The sequence below is a fragment of the Sphaerodactylus townsendi genome, linkage group LG06, assembly GCF_021028975.2.
Source record: "Sphaerodactylus townsendi isolate TG3544 linkage group LG06, MPM_Stown_v2.3, whole genome shotgun sequence".
Taxonomy (NCBI): domain Eukaryota; kingdom Metazoa; phylum Chordata; class Lepidosauria; order Squamata; family Sphaerodactylidae; genus Sphaerodactylus; species Sphaerodactylus townsendi.
The window spans coordinates 21,230,091-21,248,927 of record NC_059430.1 but is presented as its reverse complement, the minus strand read 5'-3'; the positions used below and the strand labels follow the sequence as shown (position 1 = coordinate 21,248,927).

At 46.0% G+C, this 18,837-nt stretch overlaps 1 protein-coding gene across 1 annotated transcript in view; it reads left to right on the top strand.

Annotated features, from left to right (window-relative positions):
• LOC125435316 (solute carrier organic anion transporter family member 1A2-like) overlaps positions 1–18,837 on the top strand; it is a 75,293-nt gene that overhangs the window by 45,898 nt on the left and 10,558 nt on the right. The gene's annotated exons all lie outside the window — the stretch shown is intronic.

The following is an 18,837-nucleotide window of genomic DNA, read 5'->3' as shown; positions in this document are numbered from 1 at the left end:
AAAGACTACCGGTACTATATGTTTTACTACAAATACGATAAAGTTACACAAATTACAAAAATGAGGTCAGGTCTTTAAAAGTATTCAGTCCTGCAGGTTGAAGTATGTTCAGCCTATGTATATAAAAAGATTGCTGCGGATGGAGCCATTTCACAACATTTATTTTGCTGTGTGTGAACATTTCCCTTCTGAAGACAGAAATAACCAGAAATTTCATATCCTCTGGTTCATGATGGGCTTTTAAGAAATGTTCAGTGGGTGGTGCTTCCATAGTATGATTTTTTTTATTCTAGAATAGTGCTCATAGAATAAAATCAGAGAGTTGGAAGAAACCACAAGGACCACCAAGTCCAACCCCCTGCCATGCAAGCATACACAAAGTACTTTAGACAGATGGCCATCCAGCCTCTGTTTGAAAACCCCATATGTCCCGGCTCGTCCTCTGCGATCAGCAGAGGCGAATCTACTGGAGATCCCTGGCCCCTTGATGACGCGGCTGGCCTCCACACGGGCCAGGGCCTTCACAGCCCTGGCACCGGCCTGGTGGAACACATTACCACCAGCTATTCGGGCCCTGCGGGACCTTGGAGAGTTCCGCAGGGCCTGTAAAACCGAATTATTCCACCGGGCCTTTGGAGAGTCCAGCCGCCGATAATGCCCCGCCCCCCCTGTTAGTAGGGTCCCCTAACATCATTGGGACCCCTCCTCATTTTTGGAAGAGGGTGGTATATGGGTCTCGTGGGCCCTATTGTAGAATGTACCTGTTTTAAGATTTTTATGTTTTTTGTATGACTTTATGTTGTTCACCGCCCTGAGCCCTCCGGGGATAGGGCGGTATAGCAAGTTTAATAAATAATAATAATAATAATAATAATAATAATAATAATAATAATAATAATAATAATAATAAAACCTCCAAAGAATGGGACATCACCACACTCTGAGGCAGTGTATTCCACTGTTGAATAGCCTTTACCGTCAGGAAATTCTTTCTAATGTTTAGGTGAATCTCTTTTCCAGTACTTTGAATGCATTACTCCTTGTCTTTGGGACAGCAGAAAGCAAGTCGACTCCCTCTTCAACGTGACATCCCTTTAAATATTGAAACATGACTATCTTGTCACCCCTTAACCCTTTCTTCTCCAGACTAAACATACCCAGCTCCCTACGTCTCTCCTCATAGGACACGGAATCCAAATCTTTTACCATTTTGGTCGCCCTCTTCTGGACATGCTCCAGCTTGTCAATATCCTTCTTGAATTGTGGTGCCCAGAACAGGGCACAGTATTCCAGGCGAGGTCCAACCAATGCAGAATTGAGTGGTACTATTACATATCTCAATCTATACGCCATACTCCTAGCCACATCACACTGCTGACTCATGTTCAATTTGTAGTCTAGCAAGACTCCCAAATCCCTTTCACGTGTACTGTTGTCAAGCCAGGCAACCCTCATCTTATATCTATGCATTTCATTTTTTCTGCCTGTGTAGTATCTCACATTTATCTCTGTTGAAATTCATTTTGTTAGTTTCGTCCCAGCTCTCTAATCTGTCCGGGTCATTTTTAAAAATGTTGACCCTATCCACTGGGTTATTAACTACCCCATATAATTTGGTATCATCTGCAAATTTGATTAGCATGCCCTCTATTCCTTCATTCAAGTCATTGATAAAAAATATTGAATAGCACTGGGCCCAGGACAGAACCCTGCAGCATCCCACGAGTCACTTCTCTCCATGATGAAGATGAGCCATTGATGAGCACCATTTGGGTTTGGTCAGTCAACCAATCACAAATCCATCTAACAGTAGCATTGTCTAACCCACATTTAACTAGTTTGCTTGCAAGAATGTCATGGGGACCTTGTCGCAGCCTTATTGAAGTTATCCACAGCATTCCCTTCATCTACCAAACTTGTCACTGTATAAAAAAAGCGATAAGATTAATCTGGCATGATTTGTTTTTCAGAAACCCATGTTGATTTTTAGCAATCACAGAATTCCCTTCTAAGTGCTTACAGACTGTCTGTTTAATGATCTGCTCTAGAACATTTCCTGGTATTGATGTCAGGCATACTGGGTAGTAATTGTTTGGGTCCTATTCCTCCCCCCCCAGAATGTGTTTTTTCACTGGGCATATAGTGCAACCCACATACAATTTAAAGTGACAGATTTCTGAAGAAGCACTGAGAAACAAGGAGAGTAATTCGAAAAGCTGCCCTAATTGCCCCATCATCCAAACAGGCTTACGCTGTACAAAAATGCAGCGTAAGCCTACAGGTGCCGAGGGTGGCATTCCTGAGCTGGAACTCTGGTGGAAGCTGACTACACTCAGCTTCATCCCCAGAAATGCCTGGGCCCATCCCCCATTGTGCCAATGTCCACTTGGACACTACCTGAGCTTCACAACAGCACCCACTTCCAGGTTGGCCCATCGTGGAGTTGTTGGGTGGCTGGACGCCAATGTGTTTGTTTTCTCCACTGGTTGCCCCTTGTGCTGGTGGAAGAGGCAAATGTTCTGGTGCAGCCTCCACTGCTCCCAAAGGCCATTCAGCCCCGCCAGCAGAATTGGGCTGTAATTTACTGTTATTTTAAATGGATTGATGGATACGCATTTGATTGAATTGCTCTGTAACTTAAAATAATGCCATTTGATAAATAAGTGACCATTTTCTCCAGGGGAACTGATCTCTGTCCCCTAGAGGTCGCTTGTAACAGTGGGAGATTTCCAGTCGCTCCCTGGAGGTTAGAAAGCACAAAGTATTTATACTGTAGTAGACTTGCAGCAAATAGCTGGCTATTCTTTTCTGTTTTGGGTAATAATCTGACCTCATCAGTACTTCTGTGCCTCATGGTGTATACCCGTGGTGGCGAACGTTTGGCACTCCAGATGTTATGGACTACAATTCCCATTAGGCCCTGCCACCACTGCCAATTTGCCATGCTGGCAGGGGTTGATGGGAATTGTAGTCCATGGCATCTGGAGTGCCAAACGTTCGCCACCACTGGTGTATACCAACGATTCCCAACTGGGGTTCCGTGGTACCCTGTGGTGCCATGAGCACGTCCCAGGTGTACTGTGACAATGCTACCAGCCCTCTCCCTTTGAAGAATTGCTCCCCACATAGTGCCAACCAAACTGGCAGCGGTAGCAGCAACTGCGGCCTCTGGCCCTCCCCAGCCTCCCCATCAGCCTATGACCTGAAAATCTCCACCCACGCATCATGGGGGTGGTAGGGCAAGGGTGCTCACGGGCTGGTGGGCTGGGCCCTATGAGCTGCCGACCCTCCGGAGCCCATTCCATTCTGGGCCCCTTCCAGCTTTCCCAACAGTAGACCTGGGCAAGCAGGGACACTGGAAGGGGAAGGAGGGGGTGGCCAGCAGGGGCACTGGGAGGGGAAGGTGGGGGTGGCAGGGCCACGGGGTGCTGTGAGATACGAAGAGTGAGGTCAAGGGTACCGCAATGTCAAAAAGGTTGGGAAACACTGGGCTCTCTCAAAGGAATGCAAATCCTCTTGTAATTCAGAAGTGGCCGCCTCTCTCCATACTGCTCTTGGAGACCCCTCCAGTCTGTGGAGGGAAATTTGCTGGTTGTCCTGGGCCCCAGGATTGTTCTGCTGGCTTCGACATGGGCCCGTGCTTTTACAGCCCTGGCCTGGTGGAACTCTCTTCCTGGTGACATCTGGGCCCTGCAGTCTGTTGCAATTCCGCAGGGCCTGCAGCTGTTCCACTGGACCTTCTCTGTTGAGCCAGCCGGACCTTCCTTCTTTTAAAAAATCATTTCCAGTACTTGTTTGGATGTGGCATGTGCATTCTGGGGGGTTTTTTTGCGCTCCCATGTTGGGATGTTTTTATGCCATCTGTGTATCTGTTTTTTTAAAACTTATTTATTCATGAAGTTTTAAATATTTTTATTTTTAGTATTTATTGTATTTATTTGACTGTTTTATTGTAAGCTGCCTTGAGTTATAGAGATATGGTGGGGTATAAATGTAATAAATAAAATAAATAAGACTTGCTGAGAGCTCTGAGAATCGGAGGCAGATCATGATCCAGTACGGATGTATATGTTTGGTCCCTGGAATAGAATCGGGACAACTTCTGAATTGCAAGAGATTTGCTTTCCTTTGAGATAGCTTGAGTCAGATACGAGGTCAGATTATTACCCAGACACCAACTAGCTCAGTGGTTCTTTAGCAGTTTGCTCCAAGTGAATGGGCATTGGTTGGAACATCCAGTCACTGTAGAACTGTTTGGACACTCTATGTGCTTGTTTGAGTTACTTTTGAGGTATTTGACCATAACACCAGATATGTGAGTATTTTGCTTCTGTATGGTTTCAACAGAACTTTGTGTCCTACAAAACAGATAAGAGTAGTCAGCTACATGCTGCAACCCTGATGCTGTGTACATACTTTCCACTTAATCATCACAGTGGATTTAATCCTAACGCAGACTATCCTTTTGTGGTTGCACAATGTAGGGAAAGATTAATAGCAACAGGCATAGCTACTTTCCAGGAATGGTACCATTTCCTTATCACTCCCCCTGGTGAATCCCCCAATAAACACTTTGGCTCTACTGTTCTGTAGAATGCAGTTTGAAAGCTGCTCATTCAGGTGATACCCTTCACCATTAAATTCTGATTTTTGAAAAATTCCAATATTGATTTGATTTATTCTACTTGTATGCCACCCTTCCCCTTGGCAGGCTCAAGGCAACTTCCAACATCAAAACATATACAATAAATGCAACAATTGCAGCAATTATCACTGTAAATAATAAGGTATAATAAAATCATACCTTTTTGGTTTCTGATTATATTGTTCTTGTTCTGTGGCATTTTTATGGGGGATTAGCAAATATTGCAATTTTACTGCAGGAATACTTGATTCATTCCAAAATGTCAGGAGTTTTGATGGCAGGAAGCTGTTTTGTGCAAAAAACAAACTGTTTCACCATGAGAGGGTGCAACTGTCGCCTACATTTTTTTTTTGCCATCCTTCCTCCAAGGAGTGCGGTTTTCTATTTTATCCTCAAAACAATCCTATGAGATTAGCAGTGGCATGGGTACCCCATGTCCCCGGGCGCATGCCTTTTGGTCACGTGGGGGGCGCTGGATGGCTGAGCAGGCTATCAGGTCTCCCAGTTCTGCCTTCCCTGGCTGGGGAGGGCAGAACTGGGAGCCCCTGCCACAGCTCCTCCTCCCTGCCCAGAAGCTGAGGCGTGAGGGAAACTCGCTCCCCGGCTTCTAGACAGCGAAGAGGAGCTGTTCGGCTCCTCCTCCCTGCCTAGAAGCCGGGCATGAGGGAAATTCACCCCCCGGCTTCTAGGCAGTGAAGAGAGGCTGGAGCCCAACTCGCGAGCAAGCATGGCTTACTCCTGAGTAAGTGGGTTTACTCATGAGTAAGTGGGGTTCCACATGTGTCCGGAGGGGTTTTTTTTGCCTCCAGGCACCATTTGGCCCTGTTACGCCTTTGGAGGTTAGCACAGAGAGAGAGAGAGAGAGAGAGAGAGAGAGAGAGAGAGAGAGAGAGTGAGAGAGGACAAGGCTTCCAACATTGCCCAAGAAACTTTGTGGCTGAGCAGGAAGTTGCATCTGGATCTCCCTGGTGCGAGTATTGGACCAGGATTGATCATGTGTGTGTGTAAAGTGCCGTCAAGTCAAAGACAACTGATGGAAACCTAGTAGGGGTTTCAAGAAAAGAGACTTAACAGAGGTGGTTTGCCATTGTCTGCCTCTGCATTGTGAGCCTGGTAATCCTTGGTGGTCACCCATCCAAATACTAACCAGGGATGACCTGCTTAGTTTCTGAGATCTGACAAGATCAGGCTGGTCTGGGCCATCCAGGGCAGGCAGGACAAAACATAGCAGGATTCACCTCCTCACTTCATCATGACACTCACTGGAGGAACTTGGGCCCATTATTCTCTCTCTGCCAGCCTCACCTATTATCACAGGGCTGGTGTGAGGATAAAATAGGTGGAGGGCCGTATATTTCATTCTGTCAGCTTAGGAAGGTCACTCTCTGGCCAAATCATTCTATCTGAGCCTAATGTATACCATAGAGGATAAAATGGGTGGAGGACCATACATTTGACTGAGTTCATAAATGCAGGGCTGGATATGAAAAGGAATAAACAGAAGATCCTTGTCTACGCTGTCAACGCTACATCTTATTGACTGTCTGTTGACGGACACAGAGCACAAACTCTGTAATGCTGCACAGCAGAAACCAGGCCTTCCCCATTCCCTCAAATAAAAACCTCAGACATGCTGGACGTCCAGTTACTTTCCTCCAACAAAAGGTTAAAAAAATCTCTTCAGAATTTATTTCTATACAGTCTTTTTGTGCCAAGGTAACCCGGGAAACCCGAAAGGATACCCAGCACTGAAGTCAGGCAGAGGACACGAACAACTAGTCTTTGTTAAGTAATTAGTTCATTTGAATTTGAAAAAACAAAACTGTTTGCCAAATGTTTTCTCTTCTGGCAAGATAAGCTTACATTTTGCATCAAGCTCCTGATGGTCGGAAGCTAATCCTTCAAATTAATGGTGTGTGTGTGGGGTGTGTATGTGTGTTCTGTTGGTGTGAGTGTGTGTGTGTGTATAATCAGAGTAGATAAAATAATAAATCCTTTCCTGTTGCACATCTACATTACTGTATGTTTGGTTACATCTTGCTACCTATCTGCTGTCTCACATGATGTCGGTCGATTCCACACTTCAAAAATCAAAGTAGATACAAACTGGTTTGGTTTGATTCGGGACCTTTTGAGTGCGCTTTCATGGTCCCCACTGCAGTTTGTGGCTACCAAATGATCCCTGCTCCAGGTGACGCAGCAGCCAGGCAGAATTGCCCACTGGTTGCGGATCTGCCACACGATCCGCTCAGGGGCTTTTCTGATTGGCTGCCGCGTTGTGCTGGGGCGGGATTTTTTATTCTCTACCCGTCAAATCCACGTCTGCGCGAGCATGAGCAGAAGAACTATATGCACAAACAGGGAAACGGGCATTTACAGCAATGCCCCGTCTCCGTTTTGCTTTGTCTCCTCGTATCCATGTGGATACAAGGTGTTGTGGTGCTTTACAGGAAAAATCCTTCCAAGCCGGTCCCACGTCTCCACATAAACACGTGGATTTCAGCTTCAAAAGTTCTTTAAAAAGGGCTGCGTGCGCATCTCCCACAGCCCACTGCTTTCTGATTGGAGGAAAGGCTCAACGTCACTATCAACGGTGGGAGAAATGAAACCAGATTCATCCCCGCAATTCCCCACCGCTGCACATTCCAGGTTCTGAAATAACATGTGCTAAGGGGTGGGAGGAGTGGCAGAAATGAGGCACATGTGCTTTCGGCACTGGTGTAGTGGGTAATGCTGCAGGAAACCAGGATATTTGAAGTGCCGAACACGCATCTAATGGTGAGTGGGGAATCGACCATCATCTACCTCATGTCTCCTCTCTGGGGCCGTGTCTGCTCAAACAACGAAACAGAGTTAACTTTATAACTTCAAATGTTCATGCTCACTAACGTGTAAGCAATAACTATCTGACTCAACAACAGCTAATCAATAGATCAGGTCACAAACAGTGACTTCAGCAACTCGGTTACATACAAACAGTTAAGCCTTTTACAACTGAATTGTGACAGACACTTTCAAAATCCCAGCAGGTTCTCCTTAGACCCAGAAGGGAAAAAACCCATTAAGAGTCTGCATGTGATTCGACTGCGGGGATCAACAGAATTCTCTTATTCCCTCTCTTCCATATTATATGATTGCACTTTGAACTAGTTTAACAGGAAGAATCCCCAAATTCATTCCAGAATTTGAGCATGTAGAATATGCAATAGTTTCCCATTCCTTCTATCATCTCTAGCACTGGATGAACTCCTGCCCACTTGAATACTGTCTCCATCCCCAACATGACACAATTGAAAGCCCTCCTGATTGAGTGTGAGCCTTCTAGCAAAAATGTTCCTACCTACAGCTGTGAGGTGCAACCCATCCCTTGCCATCTTCATGAAACCACAGATCATGGTCCAAGAAGCCAAAACGTTCCTGGGGGCACCACCTGCAAAGCTAGCTGTTCACCTCCACTATTTTTCTTTTCCTCCCTGGACTGTGTCCTTCAACTGGGAGTAGAGATGAAAGGACAACCTTTGCATGCACATTCTTTAGCTTCCTTCCCAGAACCGCAAAATCCCTTGTGATGTCCAAAAAGCTACGTCTTGCAGTGACATTTGTTCTCATGCAATTGGATGGAAACCCACCAAGGAAGACTAGGGTTACTATTCAGAGGAAGGAAATGTCATATAAGCGGGGGGGCAGGGGGTGGGGGGAGGAAGGGCGGGGGAAGGGAGGGGGAGTCCAGGGTGGGGTTGAGGGCGCTTGGAGGCAGCAGGAAGTCCAGCTGCCTTTTTGTTTTTGCATGCCTTGGACGGGGTCAAGGCACGTGAAAACGACGAGGCAGCAGGACTTCCTGGTCACGTGGGGGCCCGATTTTGCACCCCCCCACATGACCAGAAGAGTGGCACCCGGGGACAAGGGGTACCCCTTGTCCCTAGGTAGATACGCCACTGTAGAAAGCTGGTGCTAAAACTAACCAAAAAGCCTCTTCTGTGTTGCTTCATTTACATGCTAAATTGACAGAACCCAGTCATTATAATTTTAAAAAGCCTTTGATCACTGGATGAAGAAGGTGGGTAGGAGCAAGAAAACCCAACAAGAGTGTAATGCAGTGCCATCGTCTCCACTCTTTCTTTAGAGCAGGGGTCCCCAAACTACGGCCCGGGGGCCAAATCAGGCCCCCGGAAGACATTTATCCGGCCCGCTGGGCAGAAGCGGATCTCCCCCTTCTCTATCTCCTTTTCCCCAGGTTTACAAACAGCATTAAGCGCGGGCGACTCTCTGCTCATTCCAAGCGGCCGGAGGGGACCGTACCAATGCGGCAAAGGGGGGAGAGAGAAAGGCGGCGGAGCTTCAGGGCTGGATTAGAAGGGGACCGCGGGGGTGGGGGCTCGGCCAGGGGTAGGTCGAGGGCGGATGGATGGCGCCCCCCGCAGGCGGCATTTGGTCCGGCCCCCGGCTGGGCTCTGGCCATGCGTGAACTGGCCCCCTGTTTAAAAAGTTTGGGGACCCCTGCTTTAGAGCAAGGGGGAAATTTGAGCTTTCCCGCTCCTCAGAAAGGCAGGGCTTTTGGGATCTGTGGCCCCCTGGCTTCAAGGGCGGATAAAATCTGTGTGCAACCAGAAATCAGCCCTGAAGGCAATGTTAGGATTCAAATAAGTTAACAACCGGTTCTCGTGGTGGGATTCAAATAAATTAACAACTGATTGTTTACAAGCACCATTTTAACAACCAGTTCTGCCGAAGTGGTGCGAACCTGCTGAATCCCACCGCTGCCTGAAGGAAATGTATGATCACCACGATGCAGACCCCATGTGCATATTAGGCCTTAATCTCTTGCATTGAAAACCTATAAAAGGTCACCAGAAGTCAGCGGTGACTTGACTGCACTTATACACCCATGTATATGTAGGTTCCATAGGTAGGAGACCTTTGAATGCATGAAAGTTGAAGATGGGGCTGGTAGAAAGAATTCTGTTATCACTTTCAGGGCCAGATCCAGATTCTGAGGAGCTCACAGCAAGAATTCCAATAAGCCCCCTTCACCAAGGGGCTTTCCCCACTACAGAAGGGAGCTAAGGTCGACTCGATTCCCTTCAGTGGAGGGCGATTCCAGGCTGTCCCCACAGCAACTGAGTTGGCCCCCTGGAACCGAGCTAAGTGGGCAGGATCATCTTGGTGCCTGTTTCGCTCCTCGATCGTGATTGGTGCTTGTGTTACGGCGGGAAACGGGAGCGTTCTTTTTGTTTTTACAGTTTACTGTTACATGTGCTTTCTGCCTGCCACGACTCTCCCGTTCTGCACATGCCACAAAAGCAGCTCGTGATTGGTTGAACGGATGAGGTGTCATTTCGATGCTTCCCCACTTCGAAGCTTCGAAGCAGTATCGACCTTGTTCCGGCAGAAAAGTGTAGTTCATAACTGCGACAAGGATGTCCCAGTTCTGAGGGGGGGGGGGGTGTTGTGAGACAAAACAATGTTGAGCTCGGTGGCAGTGGGGATTCACTGAGGCGAACCTAGGTAGAAACCAGTTCAACTCTGTCAGTGGGGAAAGCCCCCAAGTCTCCTCACATGTTACACTTGTGTAATACATCCTCCTGTAGGAGGAAGTAGCATGATTCACTCCTCCAAATTCCATTTGTGCCAGGTCTCAAAATAAGCTGTCAGGGCTTAACCGAGCACAAAAGAGTCAACTCCTTCTCTGAGGCACCACTCCCAGCAGAAGAAACACAGCTGCCCCAGAGGTCTTTCTGACGTCACAGGGGCTTCTCTCCTATTCTTGATAGGAACACTTGATCCCAGTTGCTCTGATTTATGGCAGATCTCCTCTGCATATGTGTGCATCAGGGTTGCAAACCTTCACGCAGTTGCTGGAGATATCTCACTATTACAACTGACCTCAGGTGACAGAGATTAGTTCACATGGAGAGTATACCCACAGAAACCCCCAAGCCCTGCCTTTCTCAGGTTCTACCCCAAAATCTCAATGTATTTCCCCATCCAGAGCTGTGGTTACAGCTGACTCATAGTGTCCCCATAGGGTTTTCAAGGCAAGACATGTTTCAGAGGTGGTTTGCCATTGCCTACCTCTGTGAGGACTGAAAGAGTTCTGAGAGAACTGTGACTGGCCAAGTTAAGAACATTATTTATTTATTTATTTATTTATTTATTTATTTATTTATTTATTTATTTGATTTTAAACCGCCCATCCCCTAAGGGCTCTGGGCGGTGTACAGCAGGCCTGCAATAACAATACACAATAACATTAAACACAGCAGGCTGAAAACAACATTGAACACATAAAACAAAGGTGATTTAAAACAATTACAAATTTATAATCATAAAACACAGCAGCAGCAATAATATATAGCGCCCGATCCCAAGGCCGGGAAGGGACAGTACTGATTAAATAGTATATCAGGTGTGCCAATGATGGCACGCAACACAAGGGCATCCTAGAGGGGGAATCCGTGGCTGGCCTCACCAAAGGCCCGGTGGAACAGAACTGTTTTACAGGCCCTGCGGAATTCACCAAGATCCCGCAGGGCCCGCACCTCTGATGGAAGAGTGTTCCACCAGGCAGGGGCCAGGGCCGTAAAAGCCCTGGCCCGGGTAGAGGCCAGCCGCATCATGGAGGGGCCGGGGGCCACCAGTAAATTTGCCTCTGCCGACCGCAGAGGCCTACCCGGGACATATGGGGTGAGTCCCGGGAAAGAGGAGGGACATAAGAACATAAGAACAAGCCAGCTGGATCAGACCAGAGTCCATCTAGTCCAGCTCTCTGCTACTTGCAGTGGCCCACCAGGTGCCTTTGGGAGCTCACATGCAGGAGGTGAAAGCAATGGCCTTCTGCTGCTGCTGCTGCTCCCGAGCACCTGGTCTGCTAAGGCATTTGCAATCTCAGATCAAGGAGGATCAAGATTGGTAGCCATAAATCGACTTCTCCTCCATAAATTTTTCCAAGCCCCTTTTAAAGCTATCCAGTTCACCCAGCAGGCTTCATATGGAGGAGTGGGGGATCAAACCTGGTTCTCCAGATAAGAGTCCACAACTCTTAACCACTACAGCATACTCTCTCTGTACGATAGTGGCAGATTTTCTTCTGGAAATTACCAAATGCCAGTAGATTTCCTTCCACTTAACATTTATTTCCTGTACTGTATATGTTTTTTAATCAGTTTTTTACTATTGTTGTACTGTTGTCTATGCCAATTAAGGCTTGCTGCTCACTACAGCATACCGGCTCTTGGATCCTCCTCTGCTAGACTCAAAATGACCACAGGGTCAAACAGTTCTAGAGCAACTTGGGCTGATGGTGCATCCATTCCAACTCTGTGAAAATATCCAAAGGGATACAAAAAGGATCTGTGTCTGTATGTTTTCAAATGTAGCATTTTGTACAGCTAGGCAAGATGTCAGTTTTGGGGATTGGAGAACAATGCAAAGGAGCAGGGAAAGAAACGACTTGGCTCAAACACCGGGTTTTTTTTTCTTTGAAGTATTATGCATCATTGGCCTGTTTCAAAGATGAGAAACATTCAGTTGGGTCTCCATGGATTTGAGATGTTTACCTTATATCATGATGGATGGGAATGCAGGATCCGGTCATTCAGTAGGCACTTTGTACCGTACTATTGTTCTGGTGCAGTTTTGTGGAAAGTTGACCAAACAGGTAATGTAATGAGATGATGGTTGCTAAAAGCACCTGTGTACTCTGTGGCCAAATGCCACTGGATTGATGTTTTTTTAACATTAGAGTGCATAGCTTCCAAGACAAGGGAAAGGTTATGCTTTTTTAAAAAATTGGAAATTTGGATTTAAAGCTGTAGTAGCAGGAGCATTTAAAACAGTTTGACTGTTGGTCCCCTCCCCCACCTTTATAGTTTTGTCTAGCTTTCTAGTAAAAAAATATGGTTCTTCTTAGCTCAAATGAACCCAAAGTAAAGTCAGTTATCAACTGAAATTTGTAACAGGCATAATGAAAGGGCACCTAACTACTCCAGATCTCCTACTCATTGGGTATTGATAGCAAAGTTTTAAAAACCCAAAACAAACATGATATGATATTCAATATGATTATTATTCTACTTTGAAGACACCCAAAAGTTGGTAACATGCAGGAAATATACATTTTGATGCCCTATCTGTACAAGAGCTCACCAGGAGAAAGAAATTGACGTAAAATGAAAACAGGCTCCTTGTCTAAAGGTCTTGGTGCCAAAATAGAAAACGGGAGTAGAGGGAGAATAAGGAACAAGAAAAGACTGAGAAGAGGGTGGTGGAAATAAAACTCAAAAGTAGCATTGTTATGTAGAGGGGAGTTAATTTTCTAAAAGTCACTTTTAGAAGATAAGGGCCCTGCGGAATCTGAATGAATTCCACAGGGCCTGTAAGAATGAGCTATTCCGCCAGGCTTTTTCAGGAGGCCGGCTGGGTTGACGACGACGACGACGATGACGAAGAAGAAGAAGAAGAAGAGGAGGAGGAGGAGGAGGAGGAGGAGGAGGAGTTTGGATTAATATCCCCCCTTTCTCTCCTGTAGGAGACACAAAGGGGCTTACAATCTCCTGTGAGGTGGGTGGGGCTGAGAGAGCTCCGAAAAGAGTAGTAGTAGTAGTAGTAGTAGTAGTAGTAGTAGTAGTAGTAGTAGTAGTAGTAGTAGTAGTAGTAGTAGTAGTAGTTTGCATTTATATGCCACCTTTCTCTCCTGTAAGGAAACTCAAGGTGGCTTACAAACTCCTTTCCCTTCCTCTCCCCACACCTTGTGAGGTAGGTGAGACTGAGAGAGTTCCAAAGAACTATGACTAGCCCAAGGTCACTCAGCATGAATGTAGAAGTGGGGAAACACATCTGGTTCACCAGATAAGCATCTGCCACTCAGGTGAAGCAGTGGGGAAACAAACCTGCTTCTCCAGATTAGAATCCGCCTGCTCTTAACCACTACACCATGCTGGCTCTTAAATAGTGAATGTATCTGATGTTATCTTTCTCCTCTTAGAAAAGGGATTTCTCTTATATTCTCTCTCTTACATTTCTGCTTCTCTTTGAGAAAGCTCCTTAAAGATAAACTAGATATATGATCTTCTAACAGTGGCTTGGGACATATGTTTAGTAAAGGCTTACTTACTGGATAAATTAAGCTCCCGGTACTTTCTAGCTGGCTAGCTGGCTCTGGTTCAAAATCAGAGTTGAATCAGGTTTGGCCCTTTCAAGCGCAATTGGCTTTTGTCATAGAATCACAGAGTTGGAAGAGACCACAAGGGCCCATGCATGGCAGGGGGTTGGACTTGAGGGCCTTTGTGGTCTCTTCCAACTCTGTGATTCTATGATTCTACCCAGGAACACACAATCAAAACAGAAAACTGGGAACCTGTTGATTTGAAAAGCTGGTCTATTCTAGCACCCATGTGTGATCTGGAAAGACTGTGTGGGACGAACAGGAGGCTGTCCTTCTCCTGAAGGGAAAAACAACTCTCAGATAACCTGTAGAAGTGCTGAAGCAACAGCCATCACCTTTGAGAAGGAGGATGAAATACTGGAGGGAAGGAGTTCCGGTCTGCCTTAGGGAGAGAACAGTGACAGCTCTGGTCGGACTCAGCAAAAGCACCAACAGGGTGAAGGGAAGCTCTGCCTTGGAGCCCAGCAGACTGGTTCAACTCTACCACCACCAATGTTATGCCTTTCTCTGGTTATTAGCTGACTGTGTACAATTTAGTCTGACTTTTGTGGATGGAGTGTGTGGGGGGATTCAACCTATGGGCTAATTAGCAAAAGTCTGTTGGTGCCTGAATGCATTCTGGAAACGTCTAACTACCCTTAGAAGCCATCACCATTTTCAATTTATGTGCCTCAGCCAGGTTTCTCCTTTATCTATCTGGAGATCTGGGCTGCCGGTTTGTTCCTTGAAAACCAACCTGTAAATAAATAAATCTTCTTTGTTGTATTGTTGAAGGCTTTCACGGCCGGAATCACTTGGGTGCTGTGTGGTTTCCGGGCTGTATGGCCATGTTCTAGCAGCATTCTCTCCTGACGTTTCGCCTGCATCTGTGGCTGGCATCTTCAGAGGATCTGATAGGCGAAACGTCAGGAGAGAATGCTGCTAGAACACGGCCATACAGCCCGGAAACCACACAGCACCCAATCTTCTTTGTTGTTTATATTCAAATCATGCCTCAGCAATCTCCATAAACTTTTTGTGCACCACAAAACTTACCCCAAATCATGCCTATACACTCATTACCTTTCAAACACCTGGCAACTGATGGGTAGGGCTAGTTTAAGACAAACATAGATGCCCAAAAATCATAGGAGGCGGTGTTCGTCTGCTCAGTAGCCAAAAAAGGTCTGCCACACCATGATTCCAATTTTCTTGTCTCCTCTGACACCTGTGACCTCACAAAATGTTCTTGGACAAGCTTCAATTCCCTCAGCTTTACATCTGCAATATGAGGATAATATTGGGTGGTTTTAGGTCTTGGAAACCTGGAAGGAAAGGATTTAATACGTAAATGAAATAAGTTAGGGAAACAAGACCTTTGCTTTTTTGAGAGATGAACCCAGAGATATCCTAATGAAATTGCTGTGTCAAAATTTGTCAACCCAAAGAATTACAGTTCTGGAACTACATGTACCTAAAAGGGTTCCAACTACGGATCTGCATGTACTACATTGATTGAGATTGAGATAATATAACTTTTTTCATTTAGCTTCTGTTTACCTGTTCTTCATTGTGTTTCTTGGGGGATGGGTTGGAGGGGTAGAGGTGTTAACCAGTAACTACTTTGGTATGTCATTGGTTTAAACAACAGGGTTTCAGGTGTTGTGGGATGCAAGAAAAATGACAGCCCAATCCCTGTCCACCCTGCAGACAGAAATCCTTGTCTACCCTGCAAATTCCTTATGCAGCCCAATGGCCTGTGCCTGCCTTTTTATCATGGCAAATCCATGCTAACAAAAAGGGGTGTTCTTAGGCAAAAGGCCACAGGAAGCCAACTATAGTTGGCTCATCTCCTGGTAACGCCCCGGGAATGCCCCCACCAGCAATGGGGCGGGTTACTGCATGCTTCCCCAGTGCGGGCAGAAGTGCCCCTGCATCAGCATCCATGCCTATTTCACTGGCACAGAGGTTTTGCTACTTCCAATGCAGCTTCACTTTTCCCCTCCCTTCGGATTCCACCATTAGATCGTTTCTGCAAGGTCCAAATATCCTGGGTTGAGCAAGGGAAATACCCCGGTCTGTCCAACAAGTTCGCATGGTTCCCGTTCTTAAAGCGAGTTTGTTCTGCAATATTTCCCTCATCCCGGGATTTTCAAAAATCACCAATCTGGCGATTCTTTTCAAAAATCCCCCGTTGTATCTGCTACCGTGCAAACACCACGGGAGCAGTTTATTTTTCCCGCCCATCCCCTGATCTCCCCATCCTGCTGCCCCCCGATCTCCACACCTGACGTCATGTCAGTTTTCAATTCTGCTGAGCCGCCAACCATTGCAGCTCGCCCTTCCCAAAACGTTTCCCCAAGCAGCATGTTTTCTGCTTATGGTATCGACCAGGTGACACTTCACCTGGGTTAATCAGGAGTAGAGTCCCAAAATATCCCTGTTTTCTTTTCTGTACATGTACTGGTTGCTCAGAATGCATAGCTAGGGAGATGTGCTCTTTGGGCCGAATGTTAGTGGGCATATAACTGGGGGGGGGGGGGTGTCCCCCTTTCCCACAAAAATATGAGACATGAGTGAGAATGCGATGTGTAAAGCAGGTGTAAAGGCAGACGCCAGCAATCCAAAAGGGAGGGCGGAGATATTCATTCAAGAGGCCACCCGAAAAGAACAGCCGATCAGAATGCAGGACACTGGGGATGTTTGCGCATGCGCAGATATGCTTGAGATGTAAATAGAAAAGACCCAGGACAAACTGGAGTATTTCCTCCCAGTCTTCACTTGATTCCTTCACAGAAACGGGCAGCCATATGAAGGGAGAAACGGGGATAAAATTGACCCAGATTGTAAGTTACCAATTTTAACCTGGTATAATTGTGCTATGCAGAAACGGCCTTTGAGACAATCTAATGTCTGCCAACAAGCATAGTTAGAAGTGCTGGTTGGTTGGAACAAATCCCCAAAAACCCTGTAACTTTTATTAGAATCATCCCCATTGTGACTGGTGAATGAGAATGTCATGATGTTTTGGGTAATAAACAAAAGAAACAAGGAAGAGGGTTGGGAGGCAGTTGGAGAAAAAACATATTCTTATATTCTGGCTTTAGATAACAGTTGTCTTCCAGCGGGAGTATAGGAAATATTATGCAGGTTCAGATAGCTCCATTCAAACTGCTAAAAAGTTCCCAGGTTGATAGCAACCTTTGCCAGGGCTGACCCTACTTAATTTACAAAATCAGGCTTGCCTGGACCATCCAGTCACTGCTCCCATAATACAGTATGAGTTTGTTGGGTTTTTGCATTTAGAATAGCTTAGCTTAATAAGGTCTGTAGCAATTTGAAAACAGAGAGTGCTTTTGAACCATGTCTGCCACCCCCACCCTGCTTTGGTTTAACATCCAGGCTGAATAAAATTCTTGGGAATCTTTATAGCACATTCATTACATATTTATTTGTTTAATACACTTTAATCCCACCCTTCCTTCAAGCTTAGGCAATGTTGTACGCCAACGCACCCCCCAGCATGGCTGTGCAGAAATGGCCTATGATTCTTTGGGGCTTTCCCCACTTACCTTCTGCTGCGCGCTACTCCGGGAAAGTAGCGCGGGGTCCAGCGGTGCTCCCCACTTGCAAGGGCGGCAACCACGCAGCCGCCCGGACGCTGCCGCTCTTGCACCACCTCAGCGCGTGTCATTCCTGGCGCTGAAGAAATGGCACCTTTTGATGACCCCGCGCAGAGCGCGCCAGGAATGACGCGCGCTGAGGGGCGCGAGAGCGGCGCGCAGCAGAAGGTGAGTGGGGAAAGCCCCTTTGATTCTATCTTGTAAACCCACTGATGGAAGGGCTGATACTATCGCTGTATGTGATTGACTCTCACACTTGTACTTGTAATCTGCTTGGTGTCCCAGTGAAAAAGGGGACTATAAATAGAAATAACAATACATCATTTCATTAATTAAGACCTCACAATAATCCTGTGAAGTGGATTAGACTGAAAACATGTGACTGTTACCCAGCAAGATTCTGCGGCAGAGCTGGGCTCTGAAATGCCAACTCCCAGATACTTGCCTGACCGTTGTAACCACCATGCAACACTGGCTTTTAGCTTCTTCTTTTTTTGGCAATTTATCAGCAGCTAAGAGTCACCAGTTCACACCCTATTAGATTGAATCAGTTATGCTTTCGGGTGGCTTTCTGCCAGTGTGCTGCAAGGGAAGGGAATACACCTGTTTCTTGGATTTTTCCTCTCTCCTGTCCCCTCCGTGTAATAACTCCATCTCTCTTTATGTCATTATTATTTTTATTTTAACATATTTTTATCCTGCCCTTTCCCAGAGGGTTCAGGGAGGGCTACAAGTTAAAACACAGTAAGAGCATTTAAATACAACTTTAAACATTAAAACTATAAAAACACCTACAACATTCAAGGATCAAGGATCAACAAATTCTATACACACTCTCAATTGATCCTTGACTGTAATTTGCTGTGTAGAATTTGTCGGTCCCTGACTGTAATTTGCTGGTCTTTGACTGTAATAAATTGAAATTGAATTGAACCTACAACATTCTAAAAACTGCTGATTAATAAATAGTTTATAAAAAGAATAGATGGCGACTTAAAAGAATCCAACCCATCTCGTTCCCGCTCGGCCCCCTCCCTCCCCCCTTCGGTTCCGGAGGCTGAGAGGAGATGTTGGTGCCAGCTGGCTAGCTGGGAAAGGCCTGGTGTGTGTATTGAGTAATGTATGTGTTTGTGTAGAAATATGCATATTGAGTAAATTATAGCTCTGACAGAAAAACAAGCTGTGGTTCAAAACTGTTTGTGTCACAATATATGTGTTCCGATGCCATCCTGTGCAGACAGCCTCCATGGCATAGTGGTTAGAGTATCAGACTAACATTTTTGGAGACCCAGTTTCAAATTCCCATTCTGCTAGGTGATATTGGCCCAATCATATACTCTCAGCCTAGGGATACCAACCTCAAGTGGATATTTTTGAGGCTGGCGATCTTGTGTTGAGTACTTGTTGGTTTCCTGAAAAAGGCCCAC